Genomic DNA, 20645 nt, shown 5'->3' with positions numbered 1-20645 from the left:
TCTGGGGCTGCTCCACCCAGGGGGATCTGGGGCTGCTCCCTCAGACAAGGCCGAGATCAGGGGGAGCGGCTGGCAGTGTGCTCGGTGAGGCCTGGTCAGAGTGAGCTCCTGTGAGCCTGTCACTGCTGGGCAGGTCTGGTGTCCTCCTCCCAGAAATGGGGGGGGTCTGTTCCTGCTGGGAGGGTATTTCCTGCTACAGAAAAAGTCTTAACATCTGACTGTGTGCACTTCAGATATGGAAGTCCCAAGTTCCTTTCCTTCCTCTTCTTACTTACCATCAAACAGGAGAGATCCCGGATGAGCAAATTTTTGCTCCTTTGGGGCTGGTGGATTGAGCAGATTTTCCTGTTGGAGTGGTTCTGTTGCATAAAAACCCCATTCCAGGTGAGCAGACCAGGGGACAGAGCAGCTGAGGGTGGTTATGAGAGGGGTCTGCACTGCTGGGCTCCTTCTGCTCAGAGCTTTGTGCCAGCACTCACAGGGATCAGAAACTGGGGTCTTCTTGTGCTCCCCAAAGGGAACATGGTCACTGACACAGGTCTGTTCTTGCTGCTTTCTATCCTCGTGGACCTTGAGCCCTAAACAGACTTCAGACTTACACCTGTTTGCTGTGCTGAGAGGGCAGTTCATGTCCTCCAGTTCTTGTTCTCTGCCATCCCAGCTCTAATGAAAGGGAACCCCTCCTGTGTTCCCAAACCCCAGGGATCATTCCTTGGGTGATACAACTGCAGTTATTGGCAGCTTTAGCTCTACACACCCACAGTTGATGCTGTGGTTGATCCAACCAGGGGAGCAGATGGAGACCAGCAAAGGGAACAAATGGCCATCAGACCAAAGGCTGCCAAGGGCTAAAACTGCCAAATCCTGGCTTTGGTTTGGGAATGCAGGCAGCAGTTGGTGATTCCTTTTGAATTTCCCCCCCTGGCTGCTCTCTGTAGCAGCCCCAAAGAGCTCTGCTCTCCTGGGGGATCAGTTCTGTCCCACTTTTCTGGGATGAAGATCCAGTTCTGCAGAGAGAGAACAGAGCTGAGTCTCACAGCTGTGCTGAGTGAGGAGTGCTGGGTGCAGGAGACATGGAACATGAGATGGAAAATATTCCAGACTGTTAAAGAAAGCTCTAGTCTGACTTCCTGCCTTCCCTCTTTAAGATACCACATCTTCTTCTGAAGCTTCTGAACAGGAGATCCTGGTTCTGAAAAAAGACTCAAATTTCAGCACAGCTGCTCTGTCACAACTCTGTGATTTACTGTTGACCCTTATTTTCAGAGATTATTACGAGGTAGGAAGCAAATATTTCAATTTTAAGACTGTTTATGATTTTGGAGTCTAAAAATATTTATATTAATTGGTGAGTATAATTTCCAAAACAAAATTGTCTATCTGCCATTTCATCTGTCTGTATCTATAAATGCATTTAATGTTATCACATCCTAACAGGTGTCATATCAAATTCACTGGCACAAAAATAAGACTAGTATTATAGAGTATTTGAATAATTTATTTCCTTTATTCTGAGCTTTAACACGTCATGACTTGTGTAACGTGACCTCTCCCTCAATCAATTTACTTGATTGCAAATTAGAAACCTTAATAGCAACTTCTTATTGGGAAATTGTACTGTTGAATGTATCTTTATAATCTAAAATTAACAAAACATGACAAAAATTATCTAACATCTCAGTTCTTAACTAATAAAAGGAAAATCAGCATGTTAAAGAATGAAATTATGCATCTGTCAAATATTGAACAGCTGTGAATCAGTGAAATAATGGGCCCTGGCATGGAGCACATTGTAACTGCTGCATATTAAGGGAATGTAACATTACAACTACATAGCAAGTATGCTCAGTAACCCACATGCTTTGGTTATCAAAATTAATGACCAGCATGACATTATTAATTTGTAATGCTTGTTATTCTTGAGGGATATTTGGAGTGACTGATTTATTATGGTGTTCAGATGAGTCCAGGCAAGTGAGAAATTTAAGAAAAAAAAAGCTGGTTCTGTGGAGAAATGGGGGTTGGGTATTCAGGTGATGAGAATTGCTTATACAGGAGACACCTTTGCCTTGGCTGAGACTGGCCCAGGCAGGTTTTTGGGGGGAGAAGGAGTGTTTACTTCAGTGTCAGGGCAAAACTTTTGAATACATCTTATTCTTGGAACAAAAGTATTTTCCCCCTTTGTGACAGGTTGTCAGAGCTGACAGAGTGCATTGATCTGGGCACTGGGATGGCTCAGGGCAGCTTCCAGCTGAGAGCACTGCCCTGAACCTGCTCTGCTTTGGAAAGGAGGCAGCCAAGGGAACAGAGGCTGCTTGGGCTCCCTTACAAATGCTTTAAAAACTGAGTCCTGCAGACTGTGCACTTTCCAGCTGTGGTGCTCCAAAGTTCCCCAGTGGTCCTTGAGTGGAGATCCCTGTGTGTCCATGGAATGTGTGCTCACAGGGGCTCACAGGTCTCAGCTGGGTTGGTACATCTGTGCTCTGCTGCTTTGTAAGCCCACGTGAAACTGGACTGTGACCTTGTTAAACATTTCCAAAGATCTTTTCTGAAGAGTCTGACTGATCATGTCAGACTTTAATCTGCAACCCTTTGTTGAAATCTTCTGGCACTGATGCTGATGAAGGTATGTGGAGAGACATGCCAGGCAAGCCCAGGGGGGCAATGTCCTGCAGGTGACAGGGAGTGAAGTCCTGTCAGATGCTCTGTGACAGCAGCACAAAGGGCAAGATGTGCAGGGATAAACCCCCAGCACAAAAGCTGGTTTGGTCATGGTGCAGTCCCTTTGGTGAGGGTCAGATCTCCACTTCCATGTCATGCAAGGAAATTGTTTCCTCAGGTGGGAAGCTGTTGGCAAGAGAAGGAATGTGGATAATAAACAGATCGAAACCTCCGTGTCAGGGCAGCAAGATTTATCTGCAAGATTTGCAGACAAATTGAATTGGGTTTGATGTGCTTCAGTGTTTTAGGTTATGAAAGATTGAGGCTTTTTTATTGTTGTTGTTGTTAGTCATCATTCAAAAGATATCTGAGGGAGAGATATGTGTCAAACAGACAGAAAAAAATCACTGGAAAGAAAAAGGGGAAAAAAGAAAAAGAACCTCAGTGAGGGGAAATCCAGCTAATTCCCTCCCATCCTCCCAAGCAGCAAAGAAGTGCAAACTGCATTGCCTAATTTATTTTCTTCTTTTTTCTCCCACTCACAACGTACTTTAAAATTAGAAGGGTTTAAGACTGTAGGAAGGACAAATTTTTTCTTCCTCCTCCCTCACCGTTAATTTTAGCATTTTCTTTCTTACACAAGTTTGGAAATATAACATGAAGACCTTGGCTAATTCCAGTGAATAATACAAGCCTTAATGGGTTTTGGAAGGGTCTCTAGATCTCTCTAAGAAAGATTAAGTGTTATTTATTTGCCTTCATTACTACCCAAAGCAATGTGATTACTGAACAGGTTTGACATTCAAACTAGTTAAGGATGAGAGAAAGAGAGGGGAACAAACCCTTTATATGAGATCCAGACAAAAATATACAAAAGGAGGAAACAAAAAAAATGGAAGGGACAGGCAGATGAAAAGCAAAGGTTGTTTTCTCCCTCATGCTGTAAGATTTCAAGGTAAACACCCGTGCTCCTCTGGCATGGCATGTTTCCCTGTCCTTTAACTGCAGCCCAGCCATCCATCAGCTGGTTTTCCCTATTTCAGATTGCTTACAGGAAAGCAGTAGGAGGTAACAGCTCCTGGTGCTGATGGAATGAAGTCCAACATCCAAACCCATACATTTTCTCCAGGTGTAACAACACGATACAGACCTTCAAAAGCAATGGGTTAACCTAAACTTTAGTAACTGTAAGGTGTGTGGATCCCTGAATGGACATGCTGGACATGCCCTTGTGTTGGCAAAGAGCACCTTTAACCTGCTCACTTCTCCTCCTCCATGCAGGTCACTGGGTCTGGACGGAGCAGAGAGACCCCTCAGTGTCCCTGCAAGGGCTGCAGGAAACAATGAAGGACCAGGGATGGCACAAATAAAGATGCCTTTGCAGGCAGCTGGGGCCCGACGAAGGTGCAGCCCAGCTGAGGGAGGCAGAGCCTGGGCCCTGCAGGTACCACTGGGTTCTGTTGTAAAGCTCTGCCAGCACAAACAGCACTGGGCACTGGCAGGAGAGGGTTGTTCATTATTACTCTGCTCAAGAAGTGTGTTGTGCTCCTTTCTGCTTGCTTTCTCAGGTTCTCACTCTGAAACACCAAGAGATCTTCTGGTTTGGCTTTTTTTTCCTCACCCAACAGACGAACCTCCCTGTTGTTCCTGTGTGATCTCAGGTGAGTTGGATCTTCAACACAACATTCCTACAGGACAAACAGACCAACATTCCTTATTTCATTGGACTCAGCTCCTTTTTGCCTGCTACAGTTTATTATGATTAGTCCACTATAAATTACATGGTGTCTCCAGGGACCTGTTCTGTACTTGAAATATCACAAGACTGCTGTCATGCATAATGCTGCAGAGAGCTGCTAAATTTATATCCACTAAAAATGTGCTTTATGTTGCAGAGTGACCCACTTTAACTTTGATGCATAAATGGGTTGCTGTTCCTTTTCTTTTAAGTATTATCTGTTATCTTCTGTTTGGCCACAGATTTAACTTACTCAGAAAAGGCCCCTGGAAAATCTACTGTTTGTGCTTGGTGTATTGTGTGATTATCATTATTTTATAAAACTTGGACATACTTCCAAATTCCCCTGGAGACAAAGCATGCAAAGGGCAATTTTGTCTGCCAGCCCATGTAAATTCTATCAGGCTGCATAAACAGACAGCAGTGGCAGATTGGCTCCTGGAGCTCGTGGTTTCTTCTGCTCCTGAGCAGTTTGCACAGCAAGTGGACAGCAAGGACTGTGAAGCACAAGTTGCCCTAACATACAGATAATGGCAGTTTACTTGTGTAGTTCCCAAATTTGCCCTTTGAGTTTTAAAAGCTTTTTGCCGTTTTTTTGTAAGAATCCTTCAAATATCAGCCTGGTTTTAACAAAATTTAAAAAAAAAAAGGGCATAAAAGTCTGGTTCCCTGTTAAAATTTCTCCTTCTAAGAAGGCAGAAAGGGAGCAGACAGATTTAAAATGCCTTCAGGATACTATATACTATAAATCATTATCTACATGAAGTACATCCACAGGAATTCTGCCATAAAGCTTTAGTGTATAATAAGAAAAATATATGGTAAGACTATTATGCTATTAATCGATATGGCTTCTTGACAGGGTTAAATAGCCCATAATATATTCCACTGAGTGGACATTTCTAAGTGAATGTGGGGAAGAAGAGAGGCAAGAAAAATTGAAAGGATTTCTGGTTTGATTTTTCTCTAAATCACCATAAAATGATCAAAAATAGTCAGAGGATCTCAAATGTCTCAATGTCTTGGTTTAAAGGACCAGATTCAGAGTGGTTCTCCTGAACTTTGTCCAACACTGTGTCCTGTCCCCTGATTTTCTAAGTAGGCTTCAGTCAGTCATGTCTGTAACCAGCAATGCACAGAAAGAGTTTAATTCAGTTGAATTAAAACCACATTTTTCAAAATGTAAGTTTAATTAAGGTTTGTTCATCTGAAGGCCTGAAAGGTTACTCAAATACATCCTAAACCACAGTCTATAACAATTGCTTTCCTTACTTAGGCAATTTGCTAAACTTGTCTTTTTGTGTTTGCATAAAACCCCCGTTCCTGCAGTGGTATTGGCAACTTTCTTTGACTTCAGTGTTGAGTGAGAGATGTACCCAAAGGAGGGCCAAAGAAATGCACAGTATACACATCACCATTGCAAATGAGCTTAGGGAGAATGTCAAGGGGCTGGGGCAAAAAGTTTTGAGGATGTAAAATTTGAACCTTGTAGGCTGGGTGAAGCCTGGGAGCCAATAACCTTCTCTGGACCTCAGGAAGTTCATGCATAACCTGAAGGTTCATAAATAATGAAAGAAGTTTTTTTAAAGCTGATTTTAGTGAAGAACCAGAGTGTTCATAGGTTAGCTTTTGAATGGTAAAGGTTAATGTAGACTGTAATTACTGCTCTGGGAAGACAACTGGAAATCCAGTACTAGTTTTCTTCCTTGTTTGGGCTACTCCTGCATAGGAAAATAGTTCATCACTTTAATTAAGATCCTTGTCCTCTTTAAAAAAATGAAGTGATCTTTTCATAGACTATTGCTCCCAAGTAAAATTGTTCATTTTGCCTCATTTTTCTTTTCCATTTCATTGGTAACAATATAGAAAATTCAGTGTAACTGAGATAACTTCGAGTGCAACATGAGCAACATCAAGTTCATTGTTCATACAAGTCCTTCCCACAATTATGGGTATGTTTTGTATTTACAGTGTCACATTACTGTGGTGTAACAAGAGGAGTAACTAAAAGAAAAAACTTTTATTTTTGACCAGACTCTCTCTTTACTCAATTTTGTGGAAATGTGAAATGGATATAAACTCAATGTTAAGAAAATGAAGTATCTGGAACAATTAATATTATTCAAAGAAATAAGCTAGATTTAAGGAAAAAATCTGCTTGAGTTCAAGCATTTAGTTCCATTAATGACACTGGAGCCTACTTGTCTGCAAAAGTGTGAATCAGATTCTTAAGCCCTGTGCATGTTCTGGGATTTAGGTTTGGAATTCCAAGCCAGCTGTTTTCCTACAAGCACCACCTTGGCATATGATTTGCCACTGTTTTAGCAGAGGCTGAATGCGAGAATCAATTGGACTTGTTTTGTCAGGAGCTGCTGCCCCACAGCTCAGGAGCTGCTGCCTGAACCTCTCAGGGCCCCTGGTGATCAATAATGTCACACAGCTGTCACCTTCTAAGGATAGTAAAGGAAAACCTGTACTCTTGCCAATTTTCATTCTAAACCCTGTGATTTTAGGATGGAAGGAAAAGGTTTATTTGTGTAATAGTGGCCTGTTGTCTCATTTGTGGTTTACCTGGCTTGCTTAGGACTTTCATGCATGTGTCAGTAAATGTGTTGATAAATGATGTTATCCAAGAACAGAACAGAGTTGTGCTGTCTGGTCACCATAGATACAGACAAGGTGGAGTGAGATGGTGGAGCTGGGTGTGGGTGGGGAAGAACAGGGAGAAAGAGAGAAAGGGAGTCACTGGCTTAGCTCTGTACTCAGTCCTAAAAACCACCGGTACAATTGGGGTCTTCATTTGCTGTGGGCTCCCCTAACCCAGGATCCTCTGAGGTGGAGTCTCCAGGTGGGGCTTTAGTACCCAAGGAACAGAGTAGCTGAAGTGCAAACCTTGCTGGGTGGGGAGCAGAGGCAGCCCAGGGCACAGGGACTGGTCCTGCAGGGCCAGAGTGGGCACTGCCCTCAGACCTGACTGAGCTCAGGGACATCCATCACATCTCCTGGGGCTTGGAGCCACCTGGGCAATGTGAGAGCAGCTGCATTTCCCCCTTAAACTTACCAGTGAGGGACAGAACACAGAGACTGTCAGTGGGGAAAAACCCAAAGCAAATCAGAGGGAGAGAGTGGGTACAAACCAACAATGGATTTCACGGGGAAATGGGAGAGAAGAAGCTGTGGTGTGGGGCTGAAGGGCAGGTGTTGGAAGAGGTGAGGCCATGGACTGAAAATAGTGTCTTATTAAGGCTCTGTGAACCTTTCCTTGGAGATCCCTGCTTTCCCTCTGTCACAGCTGCTCCCACTGCCCAGTGCTGTTCTCTGGACTTGCCCTGGTGTCCTAAAGGTGCCACCTGTGCTCCTTGCCTGGGGTTTAGAAGGATGTTGGAAATACAGGGTCTTGATTTGGGTGCTCCTCTGCAAATCCTGCCTTGTCTGGGCCTGACTGTGCTGGAGCTCCCTGCAGCTCCAGGGGAAGGTGGAACTCGTGTTTACACAAATTGCTTGTTTATCCTATTTTGGAGGAGACCTGCACTCCATGGGAGTGTGTTTGGATTTTGTCTATGATAATGTGACTCCTCTGGGCCACAGGAAAGCTCTGTAGAAATGGTAGGGAAGCTGCCTGAGAAATGGAAGCTCTTTTAAAATTGCAGGGCTTTGACATTTGTTCTTTATTCTGAACTGAAACAAATGAAAACTGTGCAAATTAAGTTTGTGAAAACATCAGAGAGCAACAGTGGGCTGCTGTGGGAGCCCAAGTTTGGGATGTTGCTGGTCCTGATTCAGAAACATCACGGGCAATGTTCCAGATCACCCTTTGTTAGTGTGAGGAATATTTCAAGGAGTGTGGGAATGGCACAGAATCCCAATATCCCAGGGATTGGGACTGCAGCCAAAGGTGCAAGAGCCATGGATGTTTGTCCCTGGTCTGTGTAAATCCCTGCTCTGACTACAAGTCCCCACATTCCAGCCCAGTTGTTCTCTGAGTAACACTTCTTAATTACTGTGTCTGTGCAAAAATGCTTCAGAGGAACCTCTTATATTAAAAGCATTTCTTTTGAAAATTTATCCATGTATTCTAACATTGAAGAGCAATAAAGCTTTCTGTGAATGCTTTGGAATAATTCACAGACACTGACAAAATTCTGTAATGAAACCACATTGGAAGCAGGTTTAATCACATTGTGCTTCATCTCCAAAAATCCAGTATCTCTTGCACACTGAGGCAACGTAAATTAGTACCTTGATCTGCACCATGGTAAAAGATAAATGGTGGTTTATTATTCATTCCATGTTAAAAGAACTCCTCCCTCAGATGTATGGCAAACATACTTTAAAAAATGGACAGAAAACCTGATGTACCTGCAAATGAATTCTTGAAAGGCAAGAATAATGATCTCAGTTCAGTCCCATGGACTGTAGACTTAACTGAATCCTCTGAGAAATCAAATATACACACCCTGGCTTTGAAAAAGCAGGATGGTTTTCCTTGAATCAAGCCAGCAATATGCAAGAAGCAGGAATATTTATCCATTTAAAGGCAGAGTGACAGAGAGAGCCTCTGATTTATGAGATAGTGAAAGACTATTTTTTAAAATCAAGCTGCTATTTTTCCCAAAGTTTTCTTTGTCTGAAGCATCTCTTGGAAGTCATCCCACCCTGACTAGGTGGGGTCCTCTTGAAGGGAAATGTTACTTGGTGTGCTGGGGGAAATCAAAATGTAGTCCAAGTGAGAGTGGCAGTTTCTCATTTAGCTGGTGTTTGGAGACAGAAAGTTAAATGTCAATGTATAGAGACTTCAAAGATACTGGCTTGATTTGGTTCATCTTATATGAATTTTTGCAGTCTAGAGAACATTTTTTCATTCAAGTAGCAGAATGAAAGACATTAGGAACTACACACAGAAGGTATGATGAAATACCTCTCTAAACATAGATTTTTGAATCACTGCAAGTTGACAGATGCAATCACTTCAGTGCAGTCAGCACAGGGCACCACGATGACAAGGATGTATATCTGTTGTCTCTACATTTCATAACCCACAGAATGGGCTGTAATAGTGTTTCTCACACAACCACCCTGGGGGACAATGGCTCAGCAAAACCTGGAGCCCTGGTGTTTAGTAGCCCTCAAATATTTAAGTGAGTTAGGAAATGATGGAGTGAAATCCTAAAGTCTCCTGGCACTGTGGTGTTTTCCATGGTGCTTCCTGAAAAAGGCCACATGCAAGGGGAAGCCTGACATCCTCTGGCACCAGAGGCTGCTTTTCACATGTGTTTGATATTGGCCTCAGTTCTTCTTGGGCCTGGTGAAATATTTTCTCAACAAACTCTAGACACAGAAGCAAGTTTTATGCTTATGAAAGCCTATGCCATGTTTAATTGATATATTTATGAATTATTGTATTAATAATATATAACTATTCTACAAGATGCAAATTTATAGGTGAGATCACAGTGATAGACTTTTACACATAAACTTGATATACTCAAGCATTTTTCTTTCATCCAAGCCAGGGAAAGAGTCTCACTGCAGTGTTTAAATTCAAACTACAGTAGTGCTGACAGGAGAGGAATGGAGACTCTATTACATGTGCATTTCTGGAATATATAACCCTTAAAAACTTCTTAAAAAAACACAGCAGAAAACCGGAGTCATTCCCATTCCCTTTTGTCTTTTTTTCCCGTTCGTTTTTGGCTTTTGTTTTTGTTCGGTTGTTTTGTTTTGGTTTTCTTTACAGAACTTCCTGCTTTTCATCAAAGAATAGTTTGGAAACAATAATTATGCACCAGGAGACTGACAAGTTCACATTCACATCTAGAGCCTTCATGGCCTCAGTATTGAAATAACGTTGATCCCAGTGGCTACTTGGGGCTTTTGGCTGGAGGGACTGAGCTGTGCAGGGAGGGGCAGGAGCTCTGCCAGGACACTTGGGGTGCTGGCTCAGCCATGGGGACACTTGGCATTCCCACAGTCCTTTGTCATGCTCCAAATGCTGAAGAAGGATTTCAGCTGCCTGAGAACAGCAGCACAACACACCATCAGTCCAACTGCTCTGGGCATTCTCATTTATTTTTATAAATTAAGACATTATACTTGATGAGAAACTACTTCTGACCCAGGTATTCATGACCAAAAGAGGTCCTGCCCTTTCCATTGCTGCTGCCCAGACCTGTCACATCCCTCCCTCATCCCTTTCCCAGGATTCAGGAATTCATCCCTGCCCTCTCCCCCAGCCCCACTTTACCCTGCAGGTATCCAACCTGCTGGATTCCCAGAGAAACAACCAGAAGCTCTGTGTGCCATTTTCACATTTCCTCATTTGTCCCTGTGTCTAATGCAGGGAGCAGCACCAGGAGAGGGATGAGGTTGTTACTGCAGTTTGGCACCAGTGTTTCCATTGACTCCAGCAGTTCCTGAGTTCCTGGAAGAGCTGTGTTTTACGTACATCCTCTGCCATTTGGAGTGTGGGAGGAAGGCAGGCTTGAACTAAAGGTGTTAAAATGACGCTATTCATACTTTTTGCTGATGCTCCTCCTGTGAGAACAAAATAACTTCAGACAGTTAATTTTTTGTCTGCGAAAAAGTATAAAAAGAAGATATTACTGTCCTTGAAAAGGCAGGAGTGTCTGTGTGTCTATGTACAGACACAAGTCCATATATTTAAACAGACACACATCCAAAGAGCAGTTGATTACAGTGAGAATCAGCTGATTTAAAGCATTTCTGTAGTATCCTTATTTCTTTATTTTTCATGCTTTTTTAGAGGCATTCTGTCCTAAGCCAGTTAATACAAATGAAGCAGGGGAGAGGTCCTGCTGCCTCCTATTTGCCACCCCAATCACTTCCAGCTGTGGAAAAAGAGACCTCCAGTGCCCATTTGTGCACTGCACAGGCTGTGGAGTCTGCTCTGCCCTGTAAGAACAGGGCACAGGACACTCAACGGACATTAATTCTCAGTGCTTCCTCTTCTCTCTTTCTCCCTATTACTTAATTTGGGCTATTGGAATGATACAGTAATGGTTCTGATGGAAGACCCAGAAAAAGCAAAACTGAAAAAACAATGGCTGGTGCTACAACTAGAATATTTCTTCCATTTGTTTGATATAAAAATTAGATTTCCCTTATGTCGCCCCTGAACAAAACCTGTGCTGAGCTGCCTGCATGGACCTGTTAGAGAGAAATTGGAGGATCAGGTAAGCAGAAGAGATTTTGGTATGAAAAGGTGAATAACCCAAGTTTTGCATTCTGTGCCAAGAGCTGGAGTCAGTCCCTGTGAGCAGAGAGCTCCTTGTTTGGGAGGAGCACAAACACGGGCTCTGCTTCAGCAGCAGCATCCCCTGCTGGCACCTGCATCCCCTGCCCAGGGCACCCCCTGAGCAGCCTCTGGAAGGGCTTGGGGCTTGGAATGGCTTTTTAGGAATTATGGTTAAAATACTAATGAGTGGTTTGTAACAGATATTTGCTGAAGCTGAATTCTGAAGTGTGGTGTGGATTCAGCAACAAATGTCCTGATAAACTGGAACAGAGAAAATCCCAGTGGCAGCCAACTCCCCGTATCAGGCTCAGTGCCAGGTCTCCAGAGCCTCACAGGCACCTCTCTCCAGCCTCACACTTAGGATTCAAGACACACTTACTGACATATTTCAACAATTTCTCCTCCAAACAATGTTAAAAACAACTTCCAGATATATTTTCGATTACGTTATTTTTCATTTAGACATATTGGAAACAACAGCAATAACAAATCTTTTGCTCACTCTCTCCTTTTTTCTTTAGGTTGGCTTTGTTGTTATTGGTTTTTTGTTTCCCTTGCTCTCTCCTCACACCACACTGCAGGTTTGTGTGTCTGAGAGCTGCTGAGAAATTGATATTGAGACGTGCTGAGAATGCATTGGAGTTACCAAGGAAGTGGTTTCCCAAGCAACAGTAACCACATGAATTTTGACAGAATTTCTTCCTCTATGGCTGTATCATGTTTGCAGCTTTGCAGGAGACTGAGTGTGGGTTGCATAAGTGATGTTCTCATTGTCAGCCTTGCTGTTTGAAGCAGATATAGTCAGATTTCTGTGTTCATTAGAGCAAGAGTTAACTTCAGCTGGAGCTGGATGTTTGGGCGTGTGTTGAGGGCTGGTTTGTTTCTTTTTTTTAATTTTCCTGCCAGCAGACAGTGTGGATGTGCCAGAGAGTCCTGCAGCACGTGGGCAGATGCTGGAGGCAGCACTGAGCTGTTCCAGCAAGGCTGATGTTCTCAGGGCTGATGTTCTCAGGGTGATGTTCTCAGAGCTGATGTTCTCTACTCTGATGTTCTCAGGGCTGATGTTCTCAGGGCTGATGTTCTCAGGGCTGATGTTCTCAGGGCTGATGTTCTCTACTCTGATGGTCTCAAGGCTGATGTTCTCAGGGCTGATGTTCTCTACTCTGATGGTCTCAAGGCTGATGTTCTCAGGGCTGATGTTCTCTGCTCTGATGGTCTCAAGGCTGATGTTCTCAGGGCTGATGTTCTCTGCTCTGATGGTCTCAGGGCTGATGTTCTTCTCTGATGGCCACGGCAGCACCTGGGGCTGCTCCAGCAAACCCCAGCTGACAGTTCCCAGCTTGAGGATGTCAAAAGGGGAGGAAGATGCACGTGGTCAGAGTCAGTGGGAGGATGGGAACTGAGGGAAATCCAGGGCAGGAGTCCCAAGTCCTTTGTGGGGGCAAACAAAATGACTGTGGCCTCAGTCAAAGAAGGTAGAATTATAGGTCTTTTATTCTCAAAAAGAAATTACAATAACACAATAAATGTGGCTCTCTGAAGACAAATTTACTTAATGCTCCTGGAAGGAAGTAGAAAAGAACAGGCTAAAAATCTTAACAAGAAGTGCAATTTAGTATATTTTGTCACCAGAAAATATTAATAAATTCTGTCTACTTCCATGTCTTGATGTGGGAAGACACTGCAAAGGCCATGTTAACTAGGGTTCAGTCCTGCATGACAGAGAAACAGAGCACTCATTTTTCAATTCAGCTTTAGGAACTAAGAAAATCTAAATTTATTTCAATAATTTGTCTTCAATTCAACAATGTCTCTTAGTATTCACTTCACATGCTTGGTGAAATCTAAAAAAATAAAAAGGGATGGTATTTACATGAGCAGAATCCCACAGGAAGATGTGTATTTGGAGCAGGAGTTACATTACTGTAGTACTTGTTTGCATTCATGTTGTGGTAATTTCCTCAAATATTTTCAAAAAAATTGGGTTTCTGCTTTGTCTGGGATAAAAAGATTGGGTTTAACTGTCTGAAAAGACTATTTTTTTTACTCTCTCATCTTCTGGATTGCAGATCTCTATGGATGGTGAAACATTTGAGATACAGAAGCTTTTAAAGTGTATGAAGAAACCATTAAGTACATTATGAAAGTGTTGAGGCCAAAGGATCTGAGCCAACTCTTTGCATACCCAGCTCTAATGGACCTACTATTTACCCAGAATTGTAAGTGTCCAAGCAGAGACATTGGAGTGAATGAGCAAGAAGATTATTAGACTTTATTGGCTCTGGGTCTGTATCAGCTCTGCCAGGTACAAGATGGCTCAGAAAAACCCATATTCACTTCCATCATTAATTTTTTTCCTACCTTCCTGAACTATTTCATTCAAAGAACTGCCTTTTTAACCTGTCTCTCAACCCCTGTTCAAGTTGCAGAACTAACATTCCTCCCAGCTGAGGATGGTGTTGTTCCCAGGGAAAGCTGAGCCAGCCTCTCCCTTCTCCAGGAACACGCAGGGCACAGACCTGAGCAGGTCCTACATTCAGTTCTGACCCATGAAAGTATAGCAAAAATCATTTCAGTGTTAGTGGATAAAATATTTGAGATCTAATATTGTTTGCTTAAAAAGTTGGGCTTCACTGCAGTGTGGGATGTTGGGATAACCCCCTGGGGACTGGGTGGCAAAGGACAGGACAGTGCCAAGGCTTGAGCCTGTTCCTGTCATGGGAGGGATTGGAAAGCTCTTCATCCCAGAAAGAGGAGGAGCTCCTCCTCCTCCTCAGCTCCTGCAATGGCATCTCAGTGCCTGAGGTGAGAGCTCAGAAACTCTGATGTCTGGAGCAACGAGAAGAACTTAAAGAAAAGGGACTGGAAAGCTCCAGCTTTGCAGCCAGAAAAGTTTCTTATGAGCTGAACATAAAAGGCTTGTAATTGTGTTTAGGATATTTTCTTCCAGATGTAAATATACACCTATGCATAATGAAGTTTTGTGATAGGCCAGATGTGAAGGTTAATTTAAAATTTAAAATTCAGAGAGCTTTTAAAACTGGCACTCAATAATTATTTACATAGCCTGTTTAATCTGTGAGCCATCTATCACTGCACCTTCTCCTCTCCCCTTGACTCTGGTCCTTTATACCTCACTCATTTACCTCTTTGTGTCAGATGATTTATCACCTGTTCTTCCTGTTGTAATCCATCAGTAGAGAAGTTGCCTCTTTATTCATCGTTTGCACTCCTTTAACTCCACAAATTATGGTTTACATTCCCTCCTCCTCATTGTCTCTTTCTCCCTCCCTGGAACATTCATGCTACAAATACACTTTAGGCTTTTCTTCCCAATCCCTTTTCCTTCACTTCACCAACTTGAACTTTATTTGATATTTTTCCTTCTTTCCCTCCTACTTAAAACCATTTGGGGTTTTATGGGAATGAAAAAGCATTTGGATCACAAGGTTGAGACTGCTCCCCCCAAATGCCTGATGTTGAACTAGTATTTTTATGAACTATATAAAGCAGTGCCAAAACCTGCTGATTTGAGGGCATTATGGGAACAGGTGGTCCAGGCATAAGCAGCAGTGGGAAGCCTTTAACTGGGTATTAAAAAATGGACATTGGCTGGAGGACAAAACCCAAACAGAAAGACACAATTCATTTTTACCCCCCTTCTTTTTCAGAGTCTTCCCTTCCCCTTAAAGATTGGCACCTTTTGTATGTGATATGCTACAGGAATATTGATTTAGTACTGTTTTGCTTAGAATAGGGAAACTGCTGTCTCCTGGAAGCAAAAAATGTAAACATAAATACAGATTCAAATGTGGTGCTAAATTGCCACACATTCAAGTGGTCCCCTGCAGTGAAAGACTGACAGATTTGATTTGAAGTAATTCATGTTTTCTTTTTTCCTTTAGTTATCTAATGCAACTTTACTTATATAATTAGCCCATAGTTTAATCTGCTTGATTTCCTTCTAGAAGATTCTTTTATTAAAAAAAGAAGGGAATTAAAAAAAAAAAAAAAGTAAAGAAGAAAAACCCCAGCAACAAATAAACCCTCAAATCTGGTAATTTTTTTCAGGATTCACTATTACCTGACAGAGGGAATGGGCCTTACCCAGTGCAGGATTCTGGTCTTCCAAAGGACTGGGCAAGTCTTTTGGGAAGGACACCATTCTGACAGTTTCATAAGATGCAAATACTTTTTGTTTGCTGATTTTCCTCTCATTTTCCATAAGCCAGGAAGCTGGAGAGGAGCAGTTTATTTACAGGGATTAACAGTTACCCTATTTATGATTGTACATTGAATTGAGAGATTTATTTTACACTGAGCTATTGTATGACACCAGTAGCATAGCATTGGTGCAAGGAAGAGCAATTATCCTGGTAGATAATTTATAAATCCTGGTAGATAATATATAAACATACCTTATTTTCTGAAGTTGAGTAGCCTTATGTTTAAATACAGCATGGAACTTGTCCTGTGTATCCAGACTGAGCTGAACAGAGCATGACAAAGTGAATTTGGGGATTCTGAATGTTCCCTTGGAGGACCCCATAACTGGACATGATCAAAAACATTGAAAGCCTTTTCAAATCACAAACAGGATTTTTTGTCTGCAGGAATGGAGCTGCTGTGCCCGGCCTGAAGTGCAGAGGGTGGGAGCAGGAGCACCCTCTGACAGCCCCGGGAACCCCCCAGCCCTGCTACCCTCCCCACACCCCCCTGCACACTGAGGGCTTGGCTCTCCTGGGCAGTTCTGGCTGTAAGAAGAGAAGGCTCTGTCAGCCCTGCTGCTGTGACAGGACCAGGGAGGAGCTGCACGGGCCTGTCCACAAAGGTAATTTTTCAGTGTGAAGAATTTATCTCTGTCATTGGCTCACTGCTTTTTGTTTTCCCACAGAGAGCTCTCTCTGACTTAGTTCTAGAATTCTGGCTAGCAGAAAACCCAAGAGCTGTGAGCTATTTGTAATAAATAGTTGTATCACACACAGTTCCTAAAGAAAAATCAGCAAAGGCCACATCTTCAGATGTGTGACAGTGGGATCTCACATCCTGCAGGCAGATTACACCAATTTACGCTCACTCATGTCTTATCTGCTCTTCTTATTATTTGTAACTTAGGACAGAGTGACTTCATTATGATTTGGGTGTTTTTATAAAGAGTTTTTTAAGGCACAGGGTTTGAGTTCAAATATTAACATGAGACTTAAATGATTATTGACATTTAATTTATATTTGACAACAGGAACTAATACAAATTATGTTAACACATGACAGCCCATCCCTTTAAATTTGTGTTTGTATGACTTGGCATGAAATTCCATTTTTGTAACTGCTTTGATATATTAACTTCAAAATCATGTGAAACCTTTGGCATAGGCAGCTGTACTCTTTTATTTTTTTTAAATTTATACTTCTTAATGAGATTACTTTTCGTGGTTTATGAAATGTTTTGTCATAAAGTGGTCATTTAATTCTTGTATTTTAATTGTGACAGACCATTATTGCTGCTGATTTATTATCTATTATCCTCTTACAAGCAAATTTAATCACAGGAGCTCTATTTCCCTCTAATCTTTATTAGTGTAGTGGAGAAAAAACTCTGCCACATTTAGTATTTAGCAGATAACTGAGTATTCTCAAGAAAGACCACAATGCCTGAAAATCAACAAAAAAAAATTAAGGTTTTGTTTAAGTGGAGAGTAAGTTGCAAATGGCTGAATGGCTAAAGAATAAAGTCTAGAAAAATAGTGTAAACCTCATATATCACCATCAGACAGCAGTTTGAAAATCTGAAACTGTGCTTACCTTGTAAAGATAAATGTAGAAATGTACCTGAAAAACATTATCTCTGCTGTTATGTCTGGGCAATCTCACCTCACTAATATTTCAACCAGGGTAAATTGGGTTTTTTTCATAACCATTTAGGGATTTTCATAATTTTGGTAAACTTGGAAAGAAAAAACCACATAGCTGTTTATTTTCCTCAGGAAATAGTGAATGATGATGCCAAGAAGTATCAATTTACTTTGCCAAAATTAAAGTGGGGATGTCCCCTCCTCTCCTCCCATGTGCTTCAACTTTCTGTCATGCTGAATTCTGTGTAGAAAATTGTTCAGAGAGGTATAGAACTTGCTCAAAGATGTATAGAACTTGCTCAGAGCTGTACAGAACTTGCTCAGAGCTGTACAGAACTTGCTCAGAGCTGTGTAGAACTCATTCAGAGCTGTACAGAACTTGCTCAGAGCTGTACAGAACTTGCTCAGAGCTGTATAGAACTCATTCAGAGCTGTACAGAACTTGCTCAGAGCTGTGTAGAACTCATTCAGAGCTGTACAGAACTTGCTCAGAGCTGTATAGAACTCATTCAGAGCTGTACAGAACTTGCTCAGAGCTGTGTAGAACTCATTCAGAGCTGTACAGAACTTGCTCAGAGCTGTACAGAACTCATTCAGAGCTGTACAGAACTTGCTCAGAGCTGTGTAGAACTCATTCAGAGCTGTACAGAACTTGCTCAGAGCTGTGTAGAACTCATTCAGAGCTGTACAGAACTGTGCCCCCCCGTCCCTGGTCTCCCATCTGCTGCTCACTCAGCTCGAGGTGGGTGCTGTCAGATGTCACATCAGACCTGGATTGCTTGGGTCTGATCCTGAGCAGTGTGAATTTGGAATTCGTGGTCAGAGGAAGGCAAACATTAAAACATAGGTTACATTTATAAAAATTTTGTGTATTTGAAAGATACAGTTGCAGAAGCCTCTTTTTTCAGGATGAGCATTACAACAAACAGTGTCAGCTGAGAGCAAATTGATTCTGAACACTGAATCAGAGATATGAGCAAATGCTGAACCCTAAATTGAATTGAGAATCTGAGTTTCATTTAATAACCAAACATTTGAATTACTTATTAAGAGTTCTGTAGGTAGCTGTACAGGCTGAATTTTATGCCTTCAAAATAAACAGTAGACAAAAGGAAATGTAATACAAGCACTGTGTTTTCAAGATAACGTGCAAACAGAATAATTAGTAGAAATGCAAACACAGTGCTAGTTTCTAGAAGAGCTTTATCTTATGAAACAAGTAATATAATTATGGTGACAAAGCTTGCAACTGAAACAAAAGTACAATGAAAGATTTTTTTCCTAGAAGTGAGTTCTGATGATACATTTCTTCATTAAGAAAAACAGTTTTATAAAAACTGGAACATTCTACTGGGGTCCACCTTTTTTTACTTTTTGCAAAGATCCCTTTTCCTGTTCTGAAGGTAATTTCTCTTCAGCCAAGAGACTGATTCTTGTGTAATTTTTCCTTTCTCCAGATCTGCCCTCGAGGTCTCTGACATTCACCTGTGCAGATGCAATTCCACCTTCACACCCCGGGCATCCCTGGGGCTGCAGTTCCCTGGCCTAGCCATCCCTGCACATGTTCCTGCAGCTTTGGGAATTCTTTCCTCTGGGGACCTGTGTTATTTAAGAAGGAAGGGAATCCCCTTTAAAATTCACATATTTGATTTTACAAATCAACCTTTGATTTTATTTGGAAATCAACAGTATTTTTCCTGTGTGTAGGGATGTCAGAAAGGCATTTAGATTCATCAGTTTACTGCATGTTTGAGTCACTGGAGGGATTGCCATCCCCTGATGGACACAGAACTGCTCATGGTTTCAGAGCCTCAGGAGTTAAACTGGGCCTCTGCCCCTTCACCACAACCCCTCGATATTGTTTGAGTGCTTTTACACTTTGCTTTTTGGGAACACAACAAACACAGTCCCTGACACTGTTTCCTTCAGTACCAAACTGCTTCTGTCCACAGCAAGTGATGCTGAACCATGGAAGCCAAAACACAAACAGGCCATGGTTTGCTATGTGCAGAACTTGTTTTAATTTCCTTTAGTTTCATCTTTGTGGTTGCCTTTATAGACCTACATATATTAAGGCTGTGATTCTGATTCGTCCCCTTGCCCTCCCCCCAAGAAAAGTATGGATTGGGCCAGGATATTTTGAAAATTTAGCTATGTAAAATAATTACTTCAAAGACAGTCTGTGCATGTTTGCATGTTTAGTTTATTAAGCAAAACTTAATTTCATTCTGCTATGAATGACAAAATTAATTCTCAGTCTTCTGTTCCCTTATATATCCAAAGAACATGTGATAGCAGTGTATGATGCCAAGCCCAGCCTCAGAGCTCCCACTCTCCACAGAAGTTTAGGAGCTTCTATCACAGACAGTAGCTGATAGAATACAATATTTGATAATATTGAATCCCCTGTTGCAATAAACATCTCATTTGAAGCAGTAATAGCAGACTATTATTCTAACCAACCTTAATCTTCCTTAGCTGCAACAAATCATTTAGAATTATTCAGGGTAAAGTATATAGGTGAGATGTTAATAGAGAACCCGTTAGCCCAAACTGCTGTTTTAATCAAGAATTTGGAATGCAGACTAGAGCAGAATTTGGTACTATAATAACACCTTTCAGACTGAAGGCATTCTAAAGCAGTGTCAGTAATGAGCTGGATGGTGGGGGTACTCTGACTGTGTGGGGAATACAAATATCAGTGGCCACACTTTGTTCCACAGGAGCTTTCTTACCCAGAGATCAGAGCACAGAAATGTGTTTGACTGGAACGGAGAAAAATACTGAATAGGCTGCACACCTGCCCAGAAATCATTGGCAAAGAGTGCCAGTGTTTTTACCTCGGCACAAAGAGGAATTCAACAGCTCAGTTGGGTTCCTGCATTTTCAGTGCTCACTTCCAGGCTCTGTGTCCCTTTCTGCCAGTCCCTCCAGCCTCCAAACCAGCACCCACACACATCCTCCCTGCAACCCCCCTGGAAAACAAGCAGAGCTACAGCTAAACCCAACAGCATCACACAGGGGAGAAGCAAAGAGAGAATAAGTGAAGGGTGGTGAATTTTAATGGTCTTTGGTCTCAATGAATGCTTCACTCCTCAGCCAGAAGCATAAAAGTTTTCTGGGGTCTCACCACGTCCAC

General features: G+C 42.1%; 1 long non-coding RNA gene across 1 annotated transcript; it reads left to right on the top strand.

The window, feature by feature from the left end:
- Positions 1 to 194: 194 nt before the first annotated feature.
- On the top strand, positions 195 to 13868 carry LOC116794474. The gene is made up of 3 exons (XR_004359810.1): positions 195 to 384; positions 4230 to 4322; positions 13724 to 13868. It is a non-coding gene; the product is annotated as an uncharacterized LOC116794474 (long non-coding RNA).
- Positions 13869 to 20645: the final 6777 nt, after the last annotated feature.

The sequence above is a fragment of the Chiroxiphia lanceolata genome, chromosome 15 (genome assembly GCF_009829145.1).
Source record: "Chiroxiphia lanceolata isolate bChiLan1 chromosome 15, bChiLan1.pri, whole genome shotgun sequence".
Taxonomy (NCBI): Eukaryota; Metazoa; Chordata; class Aves; order Passeriformes; family Pipridae; genus Chiroxiphia; species Chiroxiphia lanceolata.
The sequence above is the reverse complement of the archived record's forward strand: the minus strand, read 5'-3'. Positions and strand labels throughout refer to the sequence as shown.